The sequence below is a fragment of the Eretmochelys imbricata genome, chromosome 11 (assembly GCF_965152235.1).
Source record: "Eretmochelys imbricata isolate rEreImb1 chromosome 11, rEreImb1.hap1, whole genome shotgun sequence".
In the NCBI taxonomy this organism is placed as follows: Eukaryota; Metazoa; Chordata; order Testudines; family Cheloniidae; genus Eretmochelys; species Eretmochelys imbricata.
The window spans coordinates 5632075-5656602 of record NC_135582.1 but is presented as its reverse complement, the minus strand read 5'-3'; positions in this window follow the sequence as shown (position 1 = coordinate 5656602).

Below are 24528 nucleotides of genomic sequence, written 5' to 3'. Positions count from 1 at the left end.
TTAATGACATTGAAAGGAAGCAGATTTGAAAGCAATAAAAGGAAATACTTTCCCACCACACACATGATTAGCCTGTAGAACTCATTGCCACAAGATATTGTTGATGTCAAGAGTTCAGTAGGTTTAAAAAAAAAGGATCGAACATTTATATGAATAATGAGAACGATCAGAATCATAACAATAAGATTTTTTAAAAACAAGGGTGAGAACCTCACCACCATTTTGGCCCCATGACACCAAGTAAAAGGGTTGGAGAGGAATAAATGCTCTAAAATGCCAGGATCTTGCCAGGGGAGGATAGCCTCAGTGAAAACACTATGGAAGACAGCTGTAGGGCTGTCCCCAGAGGACCTCCACAAAAGCCTTGGTGTAGGAGATGAGGGGGAGCATGCCGGGGTAGGGCCACAACACACACAACTGCAGACATTCAGGCCTTAGCTGAATCCCAGGATATGGGCTTGACGATTTGCTTTCCGTGAATATTTGCACGTGCATCCCTGAAATTCACATTCCTGGGGTGTTCCTGCCACAACCGCTTAAGCCCGTGTATGTTCATGGAACAGGGATAGAAAAGGGTTACAAAGAGAACAATTCAAACGGAAGCTGGTAGGAAATGCTTTGCATTATTCCCCCAACTCTGGTTGAAGTCCTTCATAGTTAGCACGCAACTTGCACTGATTCAGCATGTCAGACATCTGCAGTAGGTGTCAAACTACTGAAGGTAACTCCACTTGGAGATTCTGTGTGCCCCAAACCCAATGACAGTTACTTCTGCCAAGACTGATTTGACCCACAGGCATGTTGGCTGTGGTGAGGGTGAAAGCCTGCTTTCTCTTAGACCCTCCCAATTAGTTGCTTTTCCTTCAAAATCCCCATTTCCTTCTTCCCGCTCAGGTTGAGATTTTCTGTACGGTGCAGGGGATTTAGTCTGGGATAGAGTATATCAGGCCTTCTCTGCACCCTGCTGGAGGAGTCGCCACCTTGACAAACCTGCCTGTAGGAAAAATATCATCTAGGAATGGGGGGGCAGTGAATGTAGACCTCTAAGTACTGTCTAGAGAGGCCACTCAGGCTCTGGTACCAGCAGAACCAACAAGTCCTCAGGTGGCTAGAAAGGCCAGGAAGAGGCAGAGGACCCACGAGATGAGATGCAAAGGCTTTTGCCTGCTTATTCTAAGGAGAGGGGTGCTGGGGCTGGGGTGGAGCTCCCAACTCCTAACCTAAAACACCCCAGCTAGGGTCAGAGTATGACAAACCAACTGCACTTTCCGCTGAAGTGTGTGAGAAATGGTTTGTTTTGGAGTTTAAAAACCCAGTGACCATTTTGACTTGAATTTCAGACCAGACTATGACCAGACGAGCAAGAGGCTCGCTACCTGAGATGCCTTGGTGCTGATGAGCTGTGACACAATCCCACGACCTTCAATAAGGACCCCCCACACTGTTGTGAATTTCTAAAAGACAGTGTGTAAATTCCACCTTTTTGCACACTCACTCCAAAGCAACTCAGTGCCAGTTACACTCCATTGACCCTTAGATTCAGTTTCTGACAAATTTACACCCATCATATAGTTTACACGTCCGCCATCCAGCTCTCTGCTGAATTTGGCCCAGGGTTGTCTATGGAGGTTGCATCTGTTTACACCAGGCTGTTTTTAGCTGACTTCAGCCTGGTCTCTGGGCCTGACCCAAAGCCCACTAATACCAATGGAAATACTTTGCATCAGGCCCCTTGAGAAGAGGGTACCAGGAGTGGAGTTCAAAGCTTTGGACAGAGAAACAGGCAGATAAGAAAAGCGAAGTAGAGACTTCAGTGCCAATAAACCTGGACTTTCTAAAGTTATGGCTATTGTGGGAGCTTATCTTGGGCCCCACGCTGGCACAAACCACTTAGGCCATCTTTTTTCTTTTTGGTGCAATTCAAGGAAAGCAGGGTTTTTTTCCAATTCAGTGTGAGAAGTGGCACATTTTTCATCCTCATTGTCACACAAAGGAAAGCCATTAAAAAAGTGAAATACCCTCGAAAGGCAACATGGCAGAAGGATATAAATGAGCCCACCTATGCCCCAGAAATGGCCCAACTTAGTTTTCTATCTGCCACTTTGTCTTGACAGATAGAGGCACCTTTGACCGTATCTGCAGACCTCTGGGGAGGGCTGTCTTTTTATTCCCCTTCCCTTGATCAGTGCAGAAATAAGCTCCTTTTTCATTTGCTTTTCCCTTCAGTCTTCTTTGTTCATTAATAATATTTATTATTGTTTCAGTTGGATTTCTATCACATTAACTATTTAAGGCTCTGATCCAGCTCCCAGTGAAAACCTAGGGAAAAACTCCCATCCACGAGAAGCAGAATCAGCCCTTAAATCTAAAATTGGATTTAAATTAATTCAGTCTTTCCTAATTCTTATCTCACTTCTCTCACAGAGGGAATTCAGTCCATTGAATTCAGTGGCGTTATATGGTGTATAGCCTAGATCAGTGGGATCAGAATCAGACCCTATGTTTCTGAGCCGTTCTCTACACGGGCGTATCCATGTCACATGGCCAAATGGAAGGGTTTGAAGGACATAAATCCACACCGTGTAGAGGTCAAGCGCAGGAGTTTATTACGTACAGCACTCGCTTATTAGGCTCAGAGACACTGCCAATCAATTGATTACAATGGAATATATGGATTTTCCATGGACGGGGGAAAGTGACAGGGTAGGCAGTCCCACACCCCCGGATAGGTCTAGCTGCAAGACATGATAGCACAGTAGCCAATGGTCAAAGGTTACATAATGTCTCCGTCCATGGTCTCAAGTTAACAAATTAACATTTAACATTTAATTAGTACTTTAATAAATGTATTAGTTTAAAATATATATGTTGAATTCTGATTTGGGGGTCCACAGGAATGAAGTAGCTCCTTTGATTGTCCAACAGATACATATCTTGGGGTAAAAGCAAAGAAACAGTGAAAGTATATGGCAATAAAGATTGTCTTTTAAGTTGTTCATTTGTGTTTTAAGGCAGGCATTGGTCTCTGGGAAAGGGAGGTGGGAGGAGGCCATATCTTATACTGACATGCTTGAATCTTTCATAAACTCAAGGTTGGATGTGTGGGAAGAACATCTCCCTACATAAGAAACTAACACAACAGAACAGGGCTTCTTTGTTCTATTTGCAACTTTGAATAAGACACAGTTATTGCCCCCAACATCTGGAGATTTGCTGACCAGGCATATCTTAGCAAAAGCAAGGTTATCTTTGGTTATTCTGCTTTCTCTTAGCTAATTCCTATTTGCTAGGCCTCTGACCTCTTGACCAAACTCTAGACTTTGGGCCTGTACACAAATCCATATACCAGGTTATTACATCAGCAATGGATTTTAACCCTTCTGTGTCATTGCAAACTAACTGGACACTTTCTAAGAAATTAGTGATGGATGAACAGCAATAGGTACCAAACCCAGATCCAAATATTGTGCTTTTCTGCAGTGCATCAGTTGTGAAACTCCTCAACTGGATACAGGGAGCCACGCAAATGTATCAAAGCAGATATATTTTTATTATCATTACCCAGCACTTACACAGGACGTTTTGAGCATGGCTCCGTGTTTAATTTAAGGTCACTCCGCTGCGCTGGGCATCACAACAGGGGGAATAGATGGCCAGCCCTCTGTGGAGAAAGAGGTGGTTAGGGACTATTTAGAAAAGCTGGACGTGCACAAGTCCATGGGGCCGGACGAGTTGCATCCGAGAGTGCTAAAGGAATTGGCGGCTGTGATTGCAGAGCCATTGGCCATTATCTTTGAAAACTCGTGGTGAACGGGGGAAGTCCCGGATGACTGGAAAAAGGCTAATGTAGTGCCAATCTTTAAAAAAGGGAAGTGAGCCTCACTTCAGTCCCCGGAAAAATCATGGAGCAGGTCCTCAAAGAATCAATGCTGAAGCACTTAGAGGAGAGGAAAGTGATCAGGAACAGTCAGCATGGATTCACCAAGGGAAGGTCATGCCTGACTAATCTAATTGCCTTCTATGATGAGATTACTGGTTCTGTGGGTGAAGGGAAAGCAGTGGATGTATTATTTCTTGACTTTAGCAAAGCTTTTGACACGGTCTCCCACAGTATTCTTGTCAGCAAGTTAAAGAAGTATGGGCTGGATGAATGCACTCTAAGGTGGGTAGAAAGTTGGCTAGATTGTCGGGCTCAACGGGTAGTGATCAATGGCTCCATGTCTAGTTGGCAGCCGGTGTCAAGTGGAGTGCCCCAGGGGTCGGTCCTGGGGCCGGTTTTGTTCAATATCTTCATAAATGATCTGGAGGATGGTGTGGATTGCACTCTCAGCAAATTTGCGGATGATACTAAACTGGGAGGAGTGGTAGATACGCTGGAGGGTAGAGATAGGATACAGAGGGACCTAGACAAATTGGAGGATTGGGCCAAAAGAAATCTGATGAGGTTCAATAAGGATAAGTGCAGGGTCCTGCACTTAGGACGGAAGAACCCAATGCACAGCTACAGACTAGGGACCGAATGGCTAGGCAGCAGTTCTGCAGAAAAGGACCTAGGGGTGACAGTGGACGAGAAGCTGGATATGAGTCAGCAGTGTGCCCTTGTTGCCAAGAAGGCCAATGGCATTTTGGGATGTATAAGTAGGGGCATAGCGAGCAGATTGAGGGACGTGATCGTCCCCCTCTATTCGACATTGGTGAGGCCTCATCTGGAGTACTGTGTCCAGTTTTGGCCCCACACTACAAGAAGGATGTGGATAAATTGGAAAGAGTCCAGCGAAGGGCAACAAAAATGATTAGGGGTCTGGAACACATGACTTATGAGGAGAGGCTGAGGGAACTGGGATTGTTTAGTCTGCAGAAGAGAAGAATGAGGGGGGATTTGATAGCTGCTTTCAACTACCTGAGAGGTGGTTCCAGAGAGGATGGTTCTAGACTATTCTCAGTGGTAGAAGAGGACAGGACAAGGAGTAATGGTCTCAAGTTGCAGTGGGGGAGGTTTAGGTTGGATTTTAGGAAAAACTTTTTCACTAGGAGGGTGGTGAAACACTGGAATGTGTTGCCTAGGGAGGTGGTGGAATCTCCTTCCTTAGAAGTTTTTAAGGTCAGGCTTGACAAAGCCCTGGCTGGGATGATTTAATTGGGGATTGGTCCTGCTTTTGAGCAGGGGGTTGGACTAGCTGACCTCCTGAGGTCCCTTCCAACCCTGATATTCTATGATTCTATGATTCTATGATTTAGAGCTGTGGCCTTGTATTTAAGACACCTGGGTTCTGTCCCCAGTTCTGCCACAGCCTTTCTGTGTGACCTTGGGCAAATCACTCTGTTTTCCATCCCACCTTTTTCTCTCTTGTTAATTTATATTGTAAGCTCTTTGGGGCAGGGACCTTTCCATACCATGTGTTTGTTCGATGTCCAGAACTTTGAAGCTCTGATCTCAGTTGGGTGCTTTAGGCCCTACTTTAAGACAAATAATAAGTAGATACAAAGTCCATAAGCATCATTAGCCCCATTTTAGGAATGGGTAAATTGAGGCAGTGAGCAGTTTAATGACTACTCCAAGGTCACTCAGTGAGTCAAGAGAAAAGCTGAGCACACGAGCCAGGACTCCTGACTCCCAGTCCCATGTTCCAGCCGCTAGTCTGTTGCTACCTACCTGTATTTAGCATGTTACTGGGAACCATAGAAAAATGTAGAGAAGGTGGGGGTGGAAGTGCATTGGCTGTCTGGGAAATTATTAGGGGGAGGTAATATCTTTTATTGGACCAACTTCTGTTGTTGAGAGAGACAAGCTTTCGCGCTTACACAGAGCTCTTCTTCAGGTCTGGAAACTAACCAGCTCTGTGTAAGGGTGAAATCTTGTCTCTCTCAACAACAGAAGTTGGTCCAATAAAAGACATTACCTCACCTACTTTGTGTCTCCAATAGCCGCGGCTACCACAACACTGCATACAATGGGAAACTATTGTACAGCTAGAGAGGGGGAACAGATCTGATCTCAGTTACTCAGTTGACTGGAATGGAATTAGATAAGATTTACTTTAGTAAGTCAGAGCAGAATCTGACACATATTTCAGAAGGCGATATTGGAGGGAACATGGGCTTCCAAGCTAGCTAAGAGGAAATCATTGCTTTCTCGGCTTTTTTCCCGTCTTCTACTCATTCTCCTTTGGCAGATAGCATCCCATTTCAGGGAATCAATAGATGTATGTGTGTGCATGGTATGGTAATTCAGTGCTCAATGCGCGTTATGCATATCCCCTCTGACTCCAAGCCAGAGGATACGAATCTCTTACCTCCAAGCTGCTGCATTTAGTCCTGCAGCTCAAGCTTTAACAGCAAGTCCCTGATCACTCATGAGCACGATGGTGGGCTGAATGTTGCCAGCTCCCATGACTGGCCCAACAAGTCTCATGACATTTGGTGTCTTTCTTAAAGCCCACCTCTTGGAGGAATGGGCTCAGGTGAGCACCTCATAGGAAATTTCTAGCCCTCATAATTGTGGAGAAAAGCTTCAGCTGACCCGAGTGGAACCCCAGGGCTTGACCACGAGAAGGCAACTAAAACTCACCCCGATTCTTTTTTTTTTTTTTTGTTCCAAAACTCATCATTTTAAAACCAATTTTGTGACTTCTGGCAGGCCGGACTCATGGTTCTGGAATGCTTGGAGATGACCGTGTGCAGCAAGCACAGTACATACAAAGTAGGGGTGAAACTCGTGACGTTCCAGGATCACTGAACCCATCAAACTCTTAGGAGGGCCGACCAAACTCTGTGGCGTTTGTAGAGCTTTTAACCTGTCATTTAAACCTGTTCCCACCCACCCCCCAACAGTGATTTAGATGCAAAAACAATCTTTCCCTCCCCCTCCCCCCCGCTAAAGGGAACTATGTCTTATGTCATAAGGACATGCACCCCCTCTCACACACCCAAGAGTTAGTGCACACTAGGAGTTGTGTTTCATGCTGCCTCACGTACGTAAGATATCAGACAAAACTCCCCCTCCTGCTCTGCCCAAGGTGTTACACTGATTTAGGTCCATAGACGACCTGGCCCTTATGTATGGTGTGGATCTCCCTTGACTTCAATGGAGCAAGGCGGATTTACATGAACTGGGGATCTGCCTCCATTGACTCCGATGAAGCAGCTGTAATCCACGCCAGCTGGGGATATCTCTTGCTTTAAAGGGGTGACATCCCAGCGCAATGCCTTGGAAACTTGGCACATGCTGTCGCCGTACAGAAGCTGTGGTGGGAGCCAGCAGCCAATGGGTTAATTTTCTACGCTAGTAAAGAAAAGGGAATTGTAGCTTGTGTGCGTACACACACACACACACACACACACTCCTCTCAAGCTCTGCTGTACACAGCCACGTCTGTCCTTCGCTCACTCCACCCCGGATGGTCGATGCTAGTCATCGCCTGAATGGAGCTGGGGCTTCTGCCTTCTTTTACCTTTCACCAATCAGTCCGGGAAGGACGCACGCAACACAGTTGTCAGCCAGATTGGCCCCGACAACGATCATATGCTTTACTTCACGCGCTAACTGCCTGCTTCCCTTCCCGGCCCTGCTGTCATCCATCCTGAAGAGCAGGTGCATTATTGCCTGTTCAAAGCATTTCTAGCTGCTGTAAATACCTGGATTTGCCAGGTATAATTGCTGTTTAGTAAGGTGTGGGGGGAGTGGGGGAGAGGACATACAGTGTTGCCCTTAAGCGGCTGAAAATCTGGCTGCTTCTCACCCCTCCACCCCTTTTCTCTGGTAAACTGCCTCCTTTTCGCGGCCCAGCCTTTGCTGCTCCTCATCCCTGCTATCAATCATTTACTGCTTGACACAAACGATTTCCATCAACAGGCCACAGGCATCCAACACCCAGCCATTTGCATTATTCATACTTGTCAAGAAAGAAACAACAAAAACCACTTGGATGTTTCAAGATCTTTAAGACTTAACTGGTTTCCCCCCACGTTGGCTTGTCAGAGATGATGCTCTTTGGCTGACTCTGGTTTTGAGGGAGGAAGGGTGCAGGTAGGTGAACTTCTCAGATGGGGGGCACCAGACAGGACTCCTGGGGTGTAGTCCTGATTTTCATAGACTTTACTTCACTATGATGGTGTAGATTTCAAAGCAGGTGAGTCCAGAAGGGATTCTCCAGTATATCACAGGCCATTAAATTTCCCCCAGATACCCTTATATTGAGCCTTAATTAAACCAAAGCACCTCAGGAAACTAAACTATTGTGTGTCACAAGCAGAGAACAGGAGATAGCCAGGTGCCACCAATCTAGTCTGACTTCTGGCACGATACAGGCCATACAGCCTGGCCCATGAATTTGGGCCTGGTGCTCCTAACTGTTGTTTGACACTTGTTTGTGGCACTTTTTCCCACTGACTCCCTTCGGGCAAGTCTCTGAATTGGTACTGCAGTTCCCCATCTGTAAAATGGGGACAATACTCCATTTCTCCCACCCCTTGCGAGTCTTGCCTATTTAGACTGTAACCTCTTTGGACGCTGTCTCTTGTACGTGTATGTACAGCACCTTGCACAATGGGGGCCCCGACTGCAGCTGGGGCTTCTACACACCTCGTCCATACAAACTGTAAACATGTCTCCCACCATCGGGAGGGTATTGGTAACTAAGTAAAGTTTTGCGATGGACCAAATGGGCAATTTAAGGGCAAATATTGTTAGTGCAAAGCACTTATGTTGAAAAATAAGTCCTGAGTAAAAGGACTTGGCAAAACTTCACATAGTCTGCGTCAGAAGCCCTCGTCAGCCATTCTGGCAGCTCCAGTCCATGGCGTTGGCAGAATTTTGTTTACTTTCACATCCTTTTTGAAGCTACTTCAATGCAGCCTTCTCATTCCCCAGGTGACATCTGTCTTTCTTTAGATTTACTTCTGAAGCGCATATTGAGTTTGATTCCTTCAACACAACCGTTTTGCCATTTCCAGATTAATTGATTTAGAGCAAACATAAAGCAGCTTTTTAGCTGTGTGAGAGCGAAGGCCCAAATTCCAGAGCTGTGGAACAAACATATGGTCAATAAGCTGACCAGCGTGTACATACACCACTGCCCTCTATTCAGTGGTATCAGAACTGCATAGGTGTGTGTCATAAGCCCTACACTGATAACAGAGATTCTCGGTTAGCTAAGGGGGCAGAGGCCTGTGTGTCTGAGCAGAAGCAGCTTAGTTCTATTCCTGCTGTCTTGAAGAAGGCCCAAGTGGCCATGGGTTGTAGCACAGTGCTATCTGTGATGGTCTGAGGTGGCTGGAGATGTGCTACCACAGGGGTTCTCAACCTTTATCTTTCTGAGCCCCCCCACCATCATGCTACACAAATTCCACGGCCCACTTGTGCCACAGTAACTCTTTATTTGCACAGCCAGTAGATTAAAAGCCAGGGCCAGCATTAGGGGGTAGCAACCAGGGCAGTTGCCCAGGGCCCCATGCCTAGGTGGCCCCACAAAGCTAAGTTGCTTAGACTTCAGCTTCAGCCCTGGGCGGTGGGGCTCAGGTTTTGGCTTTCTGCCCTGGGCCGCAGAGAGTCTAACGCTGGCCCCTCTCTGGCTTATTTTGGCAGACCCCCTGAAACCTGCTCATGGCCCTCCAGGGCCCCCAGACCGCTGGCTGGGAACTGCTTTGCGGTTGGATATTATTGTGTGTTCGGGGAACAGGGCGAGCAATTAGTCACCACTCACTTTTAGTACAGGATGGCACAATAATCCAACTATCACAGTGCCACATTGCTGCTTCGTGACCGTGATGCTTCCCCCTACGTGTTTAGAGATAGCTTTGATATGCAGTGGCCTGGCTTCAGTGGGCAACACATGTCCTTGCTTCATCACATATTAATGCGACACCATGAGACCTGTTCTCTTTCCCCAGCTAAAACCAGGGACCCTTCGAATGGTACTGAGTGCTGGGTTTGAAGGAAATGGCACAGATCTGTTGCTCACTCGATGAGTCCACAGCTCTAAATTAATTTTGCTACAAGGCTTGGGAAAAGTAGCACTGAGTACTAATTAATGTTATTAATCAGGGCAGGCTGGTGAGAGTCAGGTCAATTTATTATTATATTGTTGTTATGATTCCGAAAGGTCCCATTAAGGATCAAGTATACAAATGATTATAACAAAGGCAGTCCTTTTCCCAGACAGTTCATAGTTTATGATGCGGATTAGAAGCAGCAGGTGAATAAACAGACATAGGGAGAGTGGGCGGGGGGGACAGGCAGCAGGAAAGATGGACATTTCTTTCTGTAAAACAGTCGTTTCGGTGGTCAAAGTAATCACAGAGAGCCACCAAGGCTGGACAACTGATTCCCATGGTTCGGCTTGTAGAGTATAGTACTAATCAATGTGAAATAGGATGGCAGAATCCGACCTTCCATCTTCTCAACACAGCTATTCAGGTGGGAATGGATATGCCTAATGAGAACCATTCTGGAACCTTATCCTATTGCCTATGCCTGGAGGCTGCTCTAACATATCTCCCTAGGGTGATTTGACTGCAGTGGCAAAGGTCGAGTGCAGAATTTGTGCATCGTTACGTCTTTAGTTAATTTGTGGTTGGGTCGTTTAAGCTGATAATTTTTCAGCAACTTCATTGTCACTTTGTATAAGGGAGTTAAAGAAAGAAGTGGGTCTGCGAGGCCGCCCTGGTTGCACCTCGAGGACTAATGGCTTGTTCTTCTCAGGAGGGTGGTATTTTGCAGCAGGCTGTGACACTGGACGGCCATTTTGACCGGTGACGCCGGGAAGCAAGCCCATTTGTTTTCTGTGAGCGCTTCCAGCGTGCACGCTGCAGCACGCCCCAGAGCTGACATTTCTGTGGCTCACAACAGCAGTTTGCTGAGGTTTGCTCCTTTACAAAGAGACACTAATGTGCTGTTGCCTAAAGCAGACAGTGTACGTTTCATTTAATCCCATTTATTTGATGGGCTTGCTTCCCGGCGTCACCGGACAAAATGGCCGGCCAGTGTCACAGCCTGCTGCAAAACACCACCCTCCTGAGAAGAACAAGCCATTAGTCCTGGAGGTGCAACCAGGGCGGCCTCGCAGCCCAACACAGTGGAACGCGGTACAGGGCAAAACTGATTCACATGAAGAGGGAGCTGATGCCCTATGACCTGTCTCAGCATGAAGCAGAGGGTTGAGGAAGGTACTGACTAGAGGAGAGGGGAAACTGGGCTGGAAAAACATAGCCAGGTCTCATGTTGTTTTCGGAACTTGGCCAGGTGAATTTCCAGCAACAGTGAGGGAATCCTAGAGTCAAGGGCCTGCCAGGGTATATGCCCTAGTTTCTTTAAGCCTGCTCCTTCTGATGGTTAATTATGTGTCCCAGACAAGTACAGGGTCTGTGGCAGGGAGATGGTCTTTGAGACAGCTGAGGTCTAGGTCATTTGCACTTTGCTGGTAGCATGGAAACACATTGTACTGATGTCCTAATGTGCTCTGATGGGAATTTTTCCACTGACTTCAGTGAGCACTGGGTCATTCTTATGACTGTTCTTTTGAGCAGTGCATCTTCTGTCTTCACAAGTCGCTAAGCAAGGACTTTCTGTTAGGATATAGATATTCAGGCCTGTCTGTAAAGGCCTATACGCTAAGAATTTAGGTGTATTCTTATCACTTAGCTAGTTATAGAGGTATAAAAGAAAGAATCAAAATCACTGTCTGCTGGTGTAAGGTCCTTCTCTTATTTTGACAGTCTGAGGCCCTGTTCTTAGGCTAAGGCCTTTGGCTAAGCAACAGAGGCAGCCATAAGCTGGGAAGCGACCGGTCACATCCTCACATTCCAAACTAGTCACACTGAAATAAGGTGCTATTGGGCTGTTAGGAATACAGTCCTGTCCTGATAGTGCCTATCGACTCCAGAGAAAGGGAAGTGCCTAGAAGTTGTAAAAGGAAATTTAATCTGATGGCATCCTGTCTGGCAAGAACTCACTTATCAATAGCTGGGATGGGAAATCCTCATTTCTGTAAAAAGAAAAGGAGTACTTGTGGCACCTTAGAGACTAACCAATTTATCTGAGCATGAGCTTTCGTGAGCTACAGCTCACTTCATCGGATGCATACCGTGGAAACTGCAGCAGACATTATATACACACAGAGATCATGAAACAATACCTCCTCCCACCCCCCTGTCCTGCTGGTAATAGCTTATCTAAAGTGATCATCAAGTTGGGCCATTTCCAGCACAAATCCAGGTTTTCTCACCCTCCACCCCCACACACACACAAACTCACTCTCCTGCTGGTAATAGCCCATCCAAAGTGACAACTCTCTTCACAATGTGCATGATAATTAAGGTGGGCCATTTCCTGCACAAATCCAGGTTCTCTCACCCCCTCACCCCCCTCCAAAAACCACACACACAAACTCACTATCCTGCTGGTAATAGCTCATCCAAAGTGACCACTCTCCCTACAATGTGCATGATAATCAAGGTGGGCCATTTCCAGCACAAATCCAGGTTTTCTCACCCCCCCACCCCCATACATACACAAACCCACTCTCCTGCTGGTAATAGCTCATCCAAAGTGACCACTCTCCCTACAATGTGCATGGTAATCAAGGTGGGCCATGTCCAGCACAAATCCAGGCTTTCTCACCCCCCCCCTTTTTTTTTCCCCGGGGACACACACATACACACAAACTCACTCTCCTGCTGGCAATAGCTCATCCAAACTGACCACTCTCCAAGTTTAAATCCAAGTTTAACCAGAACATCTGGGGGGGGGGTGTAGGAAAAAACAAGGGGAAATAGGCTACCTTGCATAATGACTTAGCCACTCCCAGTCTCTATTTAAGCCTAAATTAATAGTATCCAATTTGCAAATGAATTCCAATTCAGCAGTTTCTCACTGGAGTCTGGATTTGAAGTTTTTTTGTTTTAAGATAGCGACCTTCATGTCTGTGATTGCGTGACCAGAGAGATTGAAGTGTTCTCCGACTGGTTTATGAATGTTATAATTCTTGACATCTGATTTGTGTCCATTTATTCTTTTACGTAGAGACTGTCCAGTTTGACCAATGTAAATGGCAGAGGGGCATTGCTGGCACATGATGGCATATATCACATTGGTGGATGTGCAGGTGAACGAGCCTCTGATAGTGTGGCTGATGTTATTAGGCCCTGTGATGGTGTCCCCTGAATAGATATGTGGGCACAGTTGGCAACGGGCTTTGTTGCAAGGATAAGTTCCTGGGTTAGTGGTTCTGTTGTGTGGTATGTGGTGGTTGGTGAGTATTTGCTTCAGGTTGCGGGGCTGTCTGTAGGCAAGGACTGGCCTGTCTCCCAAGATTTGTGAGAGTGTTGGGTCATCCTTTAGGATAGGTTGTAGATCCTTAATAATGCGTTGGAGGGGTTTTAGTTGGGGGCTGAAGGTGACGGCTAGTGGCGTTCTGTTATTTTCTTTGTTAGGCCTGTCCTGTAGTAGGTGACTTCTGGGAACTCTTCTGGCTCTATCAATCTGTTTCTTCACTTCCGCAGGTGGGTATTGTAGTTGTAAGAAAGCTTGACAGAGATCTTGTAGGTGTTTGTCTCTGTCTGAGGGGTTGGAGCAAATGCGGTTGTATCGCAGAGCTTGGCTGTAGACGATGGATCGTGTGGTGTGGTCAGGGTGAAAGCTGGAGGCATGTAGGTAGGAATAGCGGTCAGTAGGTTTCCGGTATAGGGTGGTGTTTATGTGACCATTGTTTATTAGCACTGTAGTGTCCAGGAAGTGGATCTCTTGTGAGGACTGGACCAGGCTGAGGTTGATGGTGGGATGGAAGTTGTTGAAATCATGGTGGAATTCCTCAAGGGCTTCTTTTCCATGGGTCCAGATGATGAAGATGTCATCAATATAGCGCAAGTAGAGTAGCGGCTTTAGGGGACGAGAGCTGAGGAAGCGTTGTTCTAAATCAGCCATAAAAATGTTGGCATTTCTGTGTTTGTTCTATAACTGTAGTCCCCATTTCCCCATTGTTTGTCTGTAGAATCTCTGTCTGGTTCTGTGATTATTTCTGTCTGCTGTATAATTAATTTTGCTGGATGTAAACTAATTAAAGTGGTGGGATATAATTGGTTAGCTAATCACGTTACAATATGTTAGGATTGGTTAGTTAAATTTCAATAGAATGATTGGTTAAGGTATAGCTAAGCAGAACTCAAGTTTTACTATATAGTCTGCAGTCAATCAGGAAGTGGGTGGGTGTATGGGGGGAAATGGGAACAGGGGATGGGGGTGGGTAAATTGGAATCATGTTTGGCTAAGGGCAGGAATGGGAACAAGGACACGGGTGTAAGGCTCTGTGGTGTCAGAGCTGGGAAGGGGGACACTAAGGAAGGAAACTGGAATCATGCTTGCTGGAAGTTCACCCCAATAAACATCGAATTGTTTGCACCTTTGGACTTCGGGTATTGTTGCTCTCTGTTCATGCGAGAAGGACCAGGGAAGTAAGTGGGTGAAGGAATAAGCCCCTTAATACTTTCCTTCACCACAGTGTGGCCCAAGCCAAAAACCTGGCCAAACGGCATCCTTGTTCCCCCAACCCCCCGCTTTATGCTGCAGCCACCTAATTTCTCCTCCCTTAGGAGGAGACAGGGAGGGCAATCAGAGCGGACGATGGGGGTATTGTGAACCAGGCAGCAGAGGCCGTGCATACAGCAGTGCAGCAAGCCCAAATGCACCTAGGGGAAATCTGCACAGAGAAAAGCATGAGGCAGGGGCAGGATGTGTCACCAGGACAGCCAAAAAGCAGGTTACGGGACCAGCAGGAGAGTTGGTCACCTCCAGAGCTCTGTGAAAGCGGCAGGTTCATTTCACAAGGGCTCTTGTCTGTTTTTTGTCATTTCCAATCTGTGTGGGGTTCACACCTGCCCACGATTCTCTGTGAGTTTTGCTCTCAAGGATCCAGAGGTAGTCAGAGCCTCCAAGAATCACATCTTTTCCCACATAGTTTGGAGTCAAGGCCAGGGAATCAGCTCAGGTTGACGCTAGACAGGAGCCACACTCTACAACGGTCAGCGCACCTCAGTGAACATGTCAGAATACATGGCCCGAACCTGGAGATGCACCTGGTTTGTGGAGTTTCCTTGGGCACATTTTGGCATTGTCCTGGCTAAGAGATAATTAACAAGAATGTAGCCTGTGGACAGTCACAGGGGAAATTTACTATTATGGCTTATCTCTGTAATGCCCCAGGCTTCAGCTCCAAAGTAAAGTCATGTATAGGCCAAGGACAAGCAAGGCAATGAGCTGCAATGAATTTGAGAAATCCAAAGCAGTAACTGAGAGCCGAGCTCCCCCGGGAAAAGCAAGGGGCAAGGAAGGACAGGCCATACAGTGCAGCCAGGTTATCACAGTGGGTGTCTTTCTCACCCACTAGTGGCTGGGCCACAGGTTTATGACTTTGCTACTCCTTCCAGTTAACGGACTTTGTCCTTGAGCACCGGTGAACACAGTCTCATGCATCACGAGGCTTCAGGGTCTATCCCCATTGACGATCCACTCAGAAGATAGTTACTTGAGCACATCATCTCCAAGGTACATTGTGTTTCTCTTAGACACCTGTTGTCTCCTCCAATACTTAGTATGTAAACTCTTTGGGGCAGGGACCATCTTTTTGTGTTATGTTTGTCCAGTGCCAAACATAATAGGGTTCTCCTGGTCAACGACTGGGGTTCCGAGGTGCTGCCCCAAAGCAAATAATAATAGAATAATGAATAAAGAGGTGATGATTAAGAGCTGATGGACTTGGAATTTCCAGTGAAGTGGGATTGGCATTCCAAGAGAATAAAATATCTAGGTTACTGGGACTAGACTTCCCAGAACATCTTATATTGACCAGTCCAAGCTATTGTGTATATAGGAGTGGATGAAAGTAGGGACTTGTTTGGGTAACCCACATTCTGTGCTCCTAACTCAGCTTGTTCGCGCTGTGTATACATGGACCTGCGAAGTACTAAATTCTTTACAGAGGCAACACATTCACCCAAAGCAGCACCAGAACCCTGGAGCTCAGTGAATGTGTGCAGCTGTCAGAAAATCCATTTTCTGAAGGCAAGGCAGCAAGTATTGAGAGTGAAGCAGAAGAGGCCAGCCTCCTTTATTGCTCTCCATGCATATGGAGTGTGCCAATAAAAGATTTTACCTTTTGGAAAATCTATTGGAAGGGTGAACTCGCCCCCCCCCCCCCCCCAGCAGGGGAGTGACATGCTTTGCCCATTAGCCTCCCAGCACCGGGCATCCCCACGCTGCATTTTCTTCTCCCTGTAGACCGCAGTCCAAGCTCTCAGGCCTTTGCTGCTGAGTCATTTCATTCCCCAGAAAGAACAGTTCATAAGAACATAAGAATGGCCCTACTGCATCACACCAAGGGTCCATCTAGCCCAGTATCCTGTCTTCCGACAGTGGCCAGTGCCCGGCCCAAAGGGAATGAACAGAACAGGTAATCATCAAGTGATCCATCCCCTGTTGCTCATTCCCAGCTTCTGGCAAACAGAGACTAGGGACACCATTCCTGTCCACCCTGGCTAATAGCCATTGATGGACCTATCTTCCATGAATTTATCTAGTTCTTTTTTTGTTCTAGTTCCCATTGGGATGACGCCTCCAAGGTCTCAAACAAGTACCCTCCTTCACCAAATATCTCTGGCCAGCACATCTCAGGACCTTCCCTCAGGGCCAACAACATGAAAGGGTTGAGTTAAATCCTAACTTGCAGGTGGTTCTTTCATTCCTACACGTGGGGAGAAGTCACCGTAATCTTGGGCTGGGAACAAGCTGCCCCAACCTCACAAGTTTACCCTTAGCCTTATGACCTTTCTTCTGTTGAAACAGGCCATAAAACAAAGACGGGGGTGTGGAAACCTCAGGGGGTTTGGAAACTCCACCATAGCAGCTCATACATCAGAGCTGGCCCTGAATGCAGAGGAATGAATGGGCCATGGCAACCAGACTAGTCTTGTTTCTGAGACGGTCCCTACAGAAGAAAGTTGAACCACATTGGCCAGATGTGGGAGATGGGGGGAAGGAGGGAAGTTTGCCCTGCCGATGGACAGCATGGATCAACTGAAGACCTCCATCATCACTGAGAGTTGTCACCTCGGCACCTTTTGCCTGCACAAAATGCACTCAAACACGTCAAAAGAATTTTCAAAACATTCAAGGGGACAGTTATTTGTGAAGGTATTGTTCTGTCATTGCAGTGTGTATGCCGTAACCTTAATGGATTCTATCCATCCCCAAAGGCTTTGGTGAATGGTGGACAATTTCCAAGGATGTTTCAGGCTGGCAACAGATTTCCTAAAAAGGGGAAATTTAGAGACCTGTCTTGTCTTGCAAAAGGAGGAGGGAGTAGTTGTACTACAGGAATATTAGGACACTAAACAGTTAATTAAATGTGGCACATTCTTAGAGAGAAAGCACTCTTTATATGAAATGTTTGAGGGAGTAATTTACTCCTCTGCCCACCGATAGTTTTAAACATGTTCCTTCTAGACTGTAATGAGGCCTTATGATTGCTGATGCAAACATCTCTTTAATAAATGAACGGTAATAAGAAATGTCTCGGAATACTTCATTAGCCGACATGGAAATAGCTTTTCTCATCAGCCTTTGTGAACTCAGAAGAAGCAATCATTGGCACTTGGCAGAGATAGCCTCGGGGTGGACATAAGAGTGATCCTCTTATTTGTCATGTGCGTAGCACGTAGTTTCTCACACCACCTCCTGTAGCTCTTCACCTTGCCAGTATGCAATGCTTATTTTTCACAATGGCAAAATGGCTATTAATGGAATGAAGGGATCAAGGCATCAAGAGAGCTTGAAGGAATGTGTTCCGGTGAACTTCCTTTGGGGGATAGAGCAACCTGTTCTCTGCCATTTTGGAATGTAATTTGTTCTCTCTGTTCTAGTAATGGTGAAATGGTCTCTGGAGAGCCCTTTCATCTGGCAATAGACTTGGAATATCTCTTGGGATTCATAAGACTTTCATTATTCAAATGTGATGCGAGGAGCCAGCCCTAGTCATTCCTAAAAAGATATTGGAGAAAACAAGGAAGCAGGAAACTAATGAGGCATGTAAACTTGGCTTTATTGACAATTCCCCATTGTGGTCCCAGGAGCAGCTCCGTATACTTGACGATTCCTGATTTAAGAGACTCAGCCCTCAGCTGTCTGGTACCATAATTTCAAATATTATAAACAACTTCAGTTGAGTGTGGTGTTAAACTGAACCTGTGAGGAAAGCAGTCATGTTGTATCAGCATGTTTTGTGTTTTCCATCATTCGAAGGTCTTCCGCCTCCAGAATCACTGGGGAAAGGAGGTAGTGGGCATTTAAATATCTTTACCTATCTCTTAGCCAGCTTCACAGCATTCACTTTCATTTAATGGGCAACAGTAAGCAAATTTCGCCCTCCTCCCATGGTTTGGCTAGAGAGTCCATGATACAGACCTGAACATAAATTATCCTTAGGCAACACCTTGCATTCTGACACAAACCATAAAATAATCAGACAATCTTCTTTCGCACATTTTTCATCCTGGGAGAGGGCAAAAAACCTTGGGCCAAATTCAGCCACAAACAGGGTTATTCCAGACTTAAGCTGGAGGAGCTGTGAGCAAACTTTAGCCTTATGTTCTCTTTAGCATGACTTGTGTGTCCCAAAACTGACAGGACCAGTCACTTGATGAATTGGCCCATGCTATATTTCTGAATCTTCTTTTTTCCTGTGAACATAAGAACAGCCCTACTGGGTCAGACCAAAGGTCCATCTAGCCCAATATCCTGTCTTCCGACAGTGGCCAATGCCAGGTGCCCCAGGGGGAATGAGCAGAACGGGTAATCACCAAGTGATCCATCCTGTCGCCCATTCCCAGCTTCTGTGACTCAACAAAACTTCTTTCTCTTGCAATACAACTGAAACACATGCTCAGCAGCACCTCTAGGCACACTATTGTAACAGACTTGGAAGGCTTAGATTTGTAATTGGTAAACAGCAGTTAACGTCAATGTCACCGTACACAGGCAAACCGGCATAAATATTTCCATTGATGATAACTGAAAATTACAGACAAGCAAAGTAAGAAAAATGCTACTTGAGAACTTCTTAGAGTTGGATTTAAGGATATTGAATTGTATATTTGGATATATGATTTTGACAATTTGTGTTGTTACAGGTATAACGCTTTAACTTTTAGAATCTCAGCCTCTCCTGTTATTAACTGTTGTCAGACACACACACACACACACACACATTATTTCCCTCAAGTCTGAAAATTTAACTTAAAAAATGCCTAGAAACCTATAATTTTGTGCAACTGTGAAAATTTAAATTGATAGCAATTGAAAAAAATGCTTTGAAACAAACATTGATATTATTTGTTCTTTTATGGAATTCTGCCAAGCCTAACCATAAATAGGTAACATTTATTGGGATTTGTCAAAGGAAGAGCCAGCTTTTCATCCCTATTGATCACTTCCCTATAAAGCCTGCACCTTCCTAATTTCTCTTTGATAATATTTTGTGACACCATAGCCAGTGCCCAGAACACTATATCTATACTATGATGACATAGCTATCCCAAATGTCTGGTAAGAGACAGTGGAGATCTCTGCCTAATACCAGTAAAGTGACTTTTAGTGTGTTGTCTGACATGTTGTTCTCATCCGTTGTGATTTGGTGTCTTTCACTGAGCTGTTCTGTTTCTCTCTGTCTTACTTCAGGATAGTTGAAGCAAGGGGTGCTCACATTATTAAAGAACGCTTTTGAATTCCTTAGAGCTAGGCAGGTAAAGGTGTTTCAGCCAAAGGTTGAAATATACACAAAATTATGACTCAGACTACATTCCCCCCTTGTAATCTTGATGATGATCCAGGTCAGGTCTTCTGCAGTGTCTTCATGAGCCACCAGCATTATAGTATAGTTTATGGGCCATTATTCCTGATGGCCACTTCCATTTTAAAGGCAATATATTTGTTTGGTAAATGCAGCTGCTGACCACATGGCAAGTTATAAAGCTCTTTGCCTGTCATCTGCTAACAGAAAATGATGAGATTGGTAAGAACTGTGAAACCCACCTGCTAGTTCTTTCACCCCGTCCTACCCCCAGGAAACTGGGAATGGAATATTGATAGACAATAGAATGACTGGTATGGGTCCTACTTTGAAGATTTGTCTTTTATGTTACCACAGATTTGCTACTGGGCTTTATACAGGCTCAGAAATTATAACGTTCTGCAATTAGTTCCTTTTATGCCCTGTTTACACTGTATGACTTTAACTCACACGCTCCTTCAGTGATGCTTTTTATTAGTAGCTGGTTAGCAAACACGCTGGGAAGGAGAGCTGGCTACCGATGTAATGCCAACACGTTACACATGAACAGTTATGTTGTTTTTCATTTGTGGACTAGGCAGGACAAATGACAATGTTCATCGCTTACTGCTGCTAATCTGATGGCACATTGGTGAATCATTCAGGAAAAATTAGGTTTGCTTGGTTTGCGGCTGAGAGAGAAACTTGGCCCCAGAGCAGGTCTTCCATCTGGTGTGCTCAAGTTCAGGTCCTGGCAGCAGTGAGGATGTACAGGAGGTGCATTCAGCCGAGCCAGCCCTAACGGAAGATTCTGCAAATGGGATACGTCCAATGGTTGCCCCTGTACTTCCCGCTTTTCTCAGCGATTTTTGTGACTGAATTACTCAGGGAGATTGACACTCTGTCACAGGGTGCTCCTTCAGCCACCTGGTGTGCCACACTGCCTGGCCTGTTTGCATGGTCTCTTATTCACAACATCCACACAGTCCATTTCTTTTCCTCCTGTGTACCTTCACTCGGTAGATCCCAAGCACTGCAGAACCTAACACAGGCATGTGTCAAGTGGACTTTCCACTCGGCTTTCCCTCGCACACCCAGCTCACAGGCTGAGCCCCGCTCTTTACTTCCTGTCCCTGTCAATTATATATCTTCCTCTTATTGAGCTAATTACTTCATTAGCCTGACCATTGCCCCCAAGAGTCAACAATCCCCCCACCATTACAAGTTCTTTGGTGCCAATTAACCCCCTGATCTTCTCTGTTATGCTATTATCTAAATGACCAGTATGCTACAGCTAGTAGTCTGTCACATATCTCCCCCCAGTTATTTCATTGGAGACCTTCTATTGCTTCCTGGTGGGCAGTATTCATCCGCCTGTCTGAGCCCTACCCTCTTTGCGGGTCTGGGGTTCTACGCGGTCTTTCTGCGCCCTTCCAAACTGGCTGTCCATATGCCACCTGTAGAGGGCCCCTGCCTTCCAATCACAAAAAGTACACTGGGAGGATGAAGATTTTAGGAACTTGGGGAGTTTTTACAGTGCATGGTGCGCACCGTGGGAGAAAGCCCAGAGGTATTTGAGGGAGAAGCAGATGTGTGAGTGATATAATACAACAGAATTTTGTACATCCTTTTGTGGAGTCTGAGATACACATGGGTGAGCATCTTGTTAGTAACATGTTCTGCTCTGTGCGTAACAGAAAACAAGCAAATATTTTTTTTCTTATTATCATGTTGCAGTAAGGTATATTGGCTGTCCAATGTATTGCATACACTCATGTCATTTAAAGCATGCATGTTAACATAGGCTTCTCATTGGCCTGTGGCATACACATCACATATTGTTATCTGTATTGTTCAGATATTATGCTCTCTTAAAATGAATAAAATTCTGGTTTTACTCAGAGGAAACAATAACTCTTTATTATGATAACACTGTTCAGCTTCAATTCTATACATCCATCCTTCCTTCCTTTCACGGTTACATTCCACCCATCACCACAGCATATCTGAGCACCTGCGTTCAGTACTGGAGTTAGAGTAGGGTGACCAGATATCAAATGTGAAAAATCGGGATGGGGTGGGGGGGAAATAGGTGCCTATAAAAGAAAAAGTCCCAAATATCGGGACTGTCCCTATAAAACTGGGACATCAGGTCACCCTAAATTAGAGCTTAGTGCCGAAAATCAAGCTCTCTGATAAAGGCATATGCTGAAAACAGCATCTGATAAAGCTAGTCGGTATCCTGTTATCTGGCACTGCTCGAGTCTCATAATGGATATTCCAGATGTTTACTGTTCTCTGGACCATTCCTCAGGCACGGTTTTATGTTGCCATTAAAATATGTTGGAAGTGACCTCTAATTTCTTTATCCGTCTTGGTGAGTCAGCAATGCAGCCCTTCCAGACCTTACATAAAACTGTTTTACGTGACCTTCCTGATACGATTTATCCAATTGCTGTTCCACTGCAGCTTGACAGATCATCTAACTCCACGAATATGAATCTGAACTTTCCAAAACACCTCTTTCCCTTTGCTTTTTGGGATAGGCATGTAGCTAGACTTCCATGTAGCCAGACTGCCAGGCACTATACAAAGCCCCATTTTGACCCAGTTGCACAGGCTTTACACTGATATACCTGTACTAGAGTCACTCCTGATTTGCATGGTTGTAAATAAGATCAGAATCAAGCCAACAGATCCTAATTGGATCCCATTCTTCTCAAGGTAAGAAGTGTGAAACCAAGTCCCTGAGAAGTTTGGGAGGTTTTGAGGTCTAGTAGAAATTCATGAACACAGCAATCTTGCTCTGCCATTGACCAGCTCTGTGACCTTTGACGAGTCACTTAGGAACAGGTTTCAGAGTAACAGCCGTGTTAGTCTGTATTCGCAAAAAGAAAAGGAAAAAGAAGAAAAAGCAAAAGCAAAAAGAAATGTGGCGCCTTAGAGACTAGGAACAGATTTTTAAAGATCTTTAGTTGAACGGGTCAGGAATTTTCCAATGAAACTTTGTTGGATAATGCTGATTCGTCAAAGCTGTTTGCAGGAAAGGGTTGCTTTTGACAAACCTACCGATTCAAAAATTTTTTTTTAAAGTGTCAACATTCTTGAAATGTCCCATTTTGACATTTTCTAAATGAAAAAAAGTTTTGTTCTTTGGTACGACACAACTTTTTGTTTCTAAAGTGTAGAAAAAAAGGTTAACAAAACAGGTCCAAGTGAAGCATTCAAAAATTATTGAAACAAACAGTTTTGATTGAACCGATCCAAAAAAAAAAATCCGGTTCATGAAAATGTTCAAGATGTTGCCTTTTTCCCTGCTTTGAGACAGGAAAATTTTTTGAAATCTTGAAAACTCTGTGGGATGGGAAAACTGTTTCCCACCCATATCTAGTATTCAGGTAACTAAAGATACAGATAAGCATCTAATGGGATTATTTAAAGCACCTAGACAATTAACTCTTATTCGTTTCAAGGGGAAATGCTTCGGCACTTCTAAAAATCCCACTAACCTTTAGGTGACTGCATTCCCTTAAAGATCTGCCCCTTCTCCTCTGTCTGCCTCACTTTTCATTAATTTGTGAATTGATTTGAATAATTGCACAAATCTGCCCCACAAGAGGATGAATGATAAGAGGCTGCCTTCTCCTCTCACGTTGTTTTCTTTACCAGTGTAGCTCCATCAAGTTCAAAGGAGTTCTTCCTGACTTACACCAGCTGAGTGAGTCCAGGATCCACTCTTATGTCGGTAAAGTTCTTGGCATACATGATGCTCAGATATAGTATTATTGTAGCTTGCTCTCAAATGGAGAGTTGGAGCTATTTGAATCAGCTGTATTATTTCCTGCTACATTCCATAACTGCGAAATTGGCACTTATGGTAGGTTTAAAGGGGTTGCATGGAAAAATGCATAAAGATTTATAAAAGAAGGCTTTGCTATTCATAAGTCACTCTTCTGAGTTGATTGTGCTTTGATTACTGCTCATGTAAGAGCATCTCCACAGCCGCACAGAAGTAAACATATGAAAATAACGTTACTGGAGAGACAAGGTGGGCGAGGTCATAGCTTTTATTGAACCAGCTTCTCTTGGTGAAAGACGCAAGCTTTCAAGCTTACACTGAGCTCTTCTTCAGGTCTGGAAAACGTAGGCTATGTATACACGACAGTTTATTGTCAGCAGAACATTAACCACCCCTCTGAGCGACATAAGTTACACCGACATAAGCACTGTGTTGACAAGAGAACTTCTCCCCCTGACATAGCTTCTGCCACTTGCACTGGTGTTCACCCACAGGTGATGGGACCGTTATGTCTTTTATCAGTTTCCTGTGTGAGACTTTCTCCTTGAAGCATGTTCGGTGGTATCTGCATGCCTGGCTGTAGAATGCAGATTTCATGGTGTGTTTGGGGTGGTTACTGGATCTATGAAGGCAGGTGTGCTGATCCGTGGGTTTCTTCTATTGCCTTGCCCACCTTGTCTTGCTAATATCCAGGGACTGACAAGGCTACAACAACACTGCATACAATAACAACGCTACTGAAATAAGTGGCTGGAATAGGAACACACAGAAATTTACAGCCCCTTTAGATAGCTCAGTGAAGGGTTAATAGTCTGGAACTTAAAACTACTTCAGCTATATCTACATGGCAACTGAGGATGTCATTTGCAGCTGCCAGCAATGTGCCCATGCTAATTCTAATCTAGCTAGCTCACTAAA